Source organism: Otolemur garnettii, unplaced genomic scaffold (genome assembly GCF_000181295.1).
Source record: "Otolemur garnettii isolate 467f Iridium unplaced genomic scaffold, OtoGar3 scaffold00009, whole genome shotgun sequence".
Taxonomy (NCBI): domain Eukaryota; kingdom Metazoa; phylum Chordata; class Mammalia; order Primates; family Galagidae; genus Otolemur; species Otolemur garnettii.
In genome coordinates this window covers 10,033,068-10,038,703 of record NW_003852404.1, presented here as the reverse complement: position 1 = coordinate 10,038,703, position 5,636 = coordinate 10,033,068, and positions in this window count along the sequence as shown.

The following is a 5,636-nucleotide window of genomic DNA, read 5'->3' as shown; positions in this document are numbered from 1 at the left end:
CAAACTGAGACCTTATAAAGTATAAGCCATCGAATTAAGGCTTCATTAGACCTTAGTCATTTGTCCAGAAATCCACTAGGCATCACTTGTGGGGAAAAAGAGTTTTTAAATTCAGCATTGGTTATAAAACATCAGTAAAAACTGATTAGAAGGCATCCTTGCTCAAAGGACAAATTACAGTGTAATTTTCTCCATTCTACTTATTGTCCCAAATCCACAGTCCAAAAGCTATCATGTCTGAAATAGTAGATCCTTAAAGCTTCCACTGTTCCCTGAATAATTAGCTAAAACTTCATCAAGACCAAATAACAAGGGGAAAACCTTAATTATTTCTAAACACTGCCAAGAAACCACAAGCTCTTGTGTCTGAAACAACACGCTAAATGAATTAACTGAATTGTTCAGGCCACATTATTCTGGGCCAAGATACACTCCGGAACCAAGGTGCCACTGAAACCAAACCTCAACTTTCAGCATTCACTGTGGGAATCACTGTGTCATTCCCGTGCCAAACTGGCCACAAACACAAGCCACAGGCCTCACTGGTACCTAAACAAGAGCATTAGACTGACTCCATGAATTGTCAACAAATGTACAAAGGAATAAGTTAAGTTCTGACCACCAGGGCCAACCCACAAGCTTTGCTATTGTAAATATCCAAGAGACCTCTTTCACCTTTGCTTGGCAACCGACCTTTAGACTAAACTGATGCACTGACTTTTCAATGGTCTGTGCACTGCCTTCTCCTCAAACCAGGCTCAGGTTATGGCTTGGCAGGTCATCCAAAGCCTTTGACCAATTTCTCTTTGCCAAATCTGTGCCCAAGGAAACTCTGCTCAGTCTTCCACTGAAGAGATTCCTAGAATCCTATTCTCTCTAATGATAATGGTTTTCTTTTTATGAATCTAATTTTGGAATTTACTGATTCTACAAGTCGTGGTATCACCAGTCTCAGGTCAGAAGAAAAACACGTTTGGTCCATGTGATGTTCACTCTATTCTTTCTTTGGCAGGGATGCCATTTGGAATAGCAGCCTTCCCACATTAAGTTCTTGGGCTTGTTGATAGCAATTCTGCAAGAAGTTCCTCATTAGCAAAGGAAAACCTCACTAACTCAAATCCCTAGTAAACAAACAGCACAGAACTGCCAGTGATATGCCACAAGCATTAGGGGAATAAAACAGTAAATACACCATGGACATTGTTCAGAATGATCCCACGGTCATGTAGAGAGACAGGAAAGGGATTAAATGAACATGCTTCACAGAGCAATCACAGTGCCCACTGGAGATCAGTGTCTAGTGCAATAATAGGAAGTGAGAAGAGAAAGATTGCTTTCGGCCAACAGGATCACACAAGGCTTCAGAAAGATGACAAAATATTTTCTCAAACTTTTCTGGCTTAATTCTCTTTCAAGCATTTTCTGTAAATACTAGAATTATTCCCTTAGGGTAACTTCAGTTAAAGTGACAGCAATCCCTAAAATAGAAGAATGGAGAAGATGGTAAACTCAGGACATGGCTCTAGAATTCCCACAAAACACATGGGCTTGTCTGTCTAGAGTATTGATGATGTGATCAATTAGTCTCTTCTCTGGGGAGCTCAGCTCCCCTTATTGCTCTTGGGAGCTGGTATATGAAGCCCCCTCCTTTGCTTACTGTGCTATACTGAATAGCCATGTCCTTGGTAGGTCACCTAATTTAAACCACTACAGTTTGTCTGTTAAATCCTGTAAGTCATATTTTTATACAGGAATCCAATACTCCCAGAAATTCTGGGATACAATTATTCCTCAATGTCATAATCAGTCTAACATTTAGAGAGTATTTTAGTTGTTAGGCAAGAAGCTCAGTAGGCTAAAGTTTCTCAGAGACGGACCCTGGGTCATTTGCCATGAAATCAGCTGAGATATTATTAAAAACCTAAATCCTAGAGCTGCAACCCAGGAGTCTGATTCTCTACAGTTTGACCTAGAAATTTTAAATCTGCTGTTATTCACACTGAACGTCTGAGAACTTTTACCCTACTTTACTAAAATTATCAAATGGTGGTGTAACCATGGGGAAGTGAATTGATTAATCCATGTCTGATATTTGTCATGTCACATAGGAGTCATCAAGCTCTATCTGTCTAAAAGTATCATGATGGCCGAGTACATAGGGTATAATGTCATTGGGAAATTGAATATCTATTTATTATGTTCACTTCATATGCCCTAAGCATTGACAGCCATACCAAGGTCTTTCTGAAAAATTAAACACACTTACTAGTTCATACAAACTGACAGCTCACATAAATGTGCCTTTCAAGTAGAGATGATCTTAATGAGAACATCAGGTCAAGTTATTTTCTTGGTTTCTTTCTTTTGCCACAGCACTGATCCTGACAGTACATTCTTAGGTCATCCCCTCCTGGTGCCTGGGCATATTGGTGTTTCTCAGAGTGACGATTTCTTATTTGTCCTTTTTCTAGCCAGCCAGTGGTGTTTTTTCAAGGGTTCCCCTCTTCGTAATGCTAACTGCTTAACCTGATAAAGAAATGTGCTCCAGAAACATTTTAACTGTGACTTTATTAATGTATTGGAGGATAATGCCCTAATACTTGATTCCTGACTTTCTGGTGGTTTTCACGTTCTGAGCCATGATATGCTTTTTACCAGAGCTATTTTGAAGCTCAAGTCACTCTGAGCACTTTGAACCAGGACTGGGACTGTCAGCTCTGCCATCTGCTTTCCGGAGAAGATGAGGTACTGCTGAAAGCCATCTCATCTGGAATATGAATGGCTCCACAGGCGCGGCTCAGGCTCACACTGTCTGAGTGGTGGAGAGTGAAAGCTTTGGAATCCAATCACCGGGGTTTGAATCCTGGCTCTCCCTTTACTAAGGGCTGTTGGAAAAGTAGAACTCATTCACCTTTGAAAGGATCATTTTTCTCTTTAGAAGTGAATATGATAATACTTACGTGACAGTTTGTTTTTTTGGGTTTAATTGGGTTTTTTTGGGCGTTTTTTGCCCCCCAGGAGTTTGATTGTTGTTTTTTTTTTTTGCTGACTATGCATGGAAATGCTATCATCCTGACTTCCATAAGTTCAGTAACTTTAAAGTGTGACCTGCTAAGAAAACAAACAAAATAAAACTAGATTGTGATATCAACAAAAAGTTTCTTCTCAGTTTTGAAGTAGAACTTAAGTAGCTAAATTTAGAATCACAGTCAGATATCCACAGTTTATAAAAACATGATTTATAAAACAATTCCTGTAAAATTATTCCTTCACAAAATAGTGAGTAGTTTATTTTACTTTTTTGGTGACAAATGTACTTCCAATTTTAAAAAGCAAACAAAAATCATTTATCCTATCTGTCCTCTCACAAGTTCTTGACTTTCTCCTTATAAAAATGAGACACGTTGTTAAGGTACTGGACTTATATATTTTATGAAAGAAAAAAACAATTGTATGATGTTCAATTCTGTAAGAACATAGAATCTAGAGGTGGGCCTTCCCTCCCTCCCTTCTCAGTCTATACAAAAAGAATCGTATTTCAGAACCATGTAGGATTCCCATGTTATTTATACTCAAATACAAGTAGCAATTTTTTTTTTTTTTTTACTTTTCTCCAAATGCCACAATAGAGAAGAAATTGAAAACATTCAGCAATCATCACATCACCATGTTTTTTACCACTGAGGAAAATTTCTTTTATTAACAAAAACAATAACTGACACATCTCACTTCAGTGTATTTCAAACTAATGAGTCCTTCTTTTTTTAAGTGGGTATTAATATTAAACTATAGTCATAAAGTTATTTTAAGAATCAGAATTATAAAAAAAAGACTCATATTTTGATATTTTATTGTGAAGATTCCAATGGGATAAACTTCATGAAAAATAACTCATTTTTTAAGCATCTACTATCTGTTGATATTTTATACGCAACATAACATTCAGTTGTAACAATAACCCTAAATAATAAATGTTGTTGTCTTGATTATATATGTAACTCAAGTGATGTTCAGAAAGGTTTCCTCCTTTGTCCATGATCCTACTTGCAGTAAGTAACCCTAATATCAGAATTGCTGTTAGAACCCGATCCTTCCAGATGCTAGAATGAGGCTCCTTTTCCATTGCCCTGTCTGCTCCCAGCTCAGTTAAGCTGGGGAATGTTTTCAGAATGTGGTTTCTGGGAAGACTTCTGCTCCAAATATTCTTTCACCAGTGATTATGGTGCTTGAAATTTCTCCAAAGGACATTTATTTCTGTGAGTCTTGAGGGATTTCAGTTCATTTAGACTCTCATACCAAAACACAAATGCATTTGAGGTTAAAATGAAGTTCATTAGGTAACACCTTAACAATTGCTGATGAATAGCTGGCCAGCGCCTTTGTGAAGTAAGAGAAAAACATTGCGCTGGATAGTAAGTGAGAGCAATGATGAAAAGTGGCCACTTCCGCTTCCTAGACATTTTGCGTTTTTAGTTGTTGTTTCTACCCTTGTCATGCACTTTTTAGAAAATGGAAATTGAAGAACAGAATATTTTGCTAAAGTGGGATGATTTGTATCAATAACGTTTGCATTTTAGAGAAGCAGTGGAAATACCCTTTGATGGAGTCTCATTAAAGTGATGGGGAAAAGGCCTGAGGAAACATTCAATGGTAAACAGATGGCACTGGCTTGTAAAACCACAAGCCTCTGGGCGTCTGCTGTATCTCTAACTCATGGACGAGCACATCAGTGGTCTGTGTGTCTGGCAAGGGCTGATATTATTTTGAAAGGAACAGACACATGATTGTGTAGGTTCTTATGTATTGTTCAGTGTGTGTTTGACATCTGAAAATGATGTATTTCTATGTAAATTTTCTGGACACATGAACAAAATAGGAGTGAAAACATCATTTATTTGTATTATTCCAGTTAAAGTGATACCTTTCCCTCAAACATACTGTTCTTTCAAAGTAAGGAGGCAATTTCCTTAATCTCAAATTCTTTTATATTAACATTCACTGTACATGGGGCTCAATAAATTGTTTTTCAAGTAATTTTATAGTCTCCACGATGGATGGTGACATATACTTTCTTTGATTTTTTTGTTTGTTTGTTTTTGGCTGGGGCTGGGTTTGAACCCCTGTCACCTCCAGCATATGGGGTCAGCGCCCTACTCCTTTGAGCCACAGGTGCCACCCTGGTGACATATACTTTCATCAGTAGCATAACATGTTGCAAAAGAATTAGATTTCAGAATTAAACTTTGTAAATAATAATGGTATTTTTTTGTTTGGATTTAGAGAATTCCCAGTTGAAGGACCTTAATGAAAACATTCACAAATATGGCTGCTTGGAAATATCTTGATTTGGTTAAAAAAAATCGTAACTTTTTTTTTACTTATTTTTATTTTTTTATTTTTTATTTTATCTTATTTTTTTGGTCAGGTCTGGGTTTGAACCCACCACCTCCAGTATATGTGGCCGGCATTCTATCCACAGGCGCCGCCTGAAAAAAAAAAGAAATGGTAACTTTTTTTTTTCTTTTTTAATACATTGACACAGAAAAGTTGTGATGATAGACAAAGGATATTTTTATACCCTGAGAAGTTTCCAAGTAATCATCCTTGGATGCCTCATCATCTTTAAAAACTTTAGG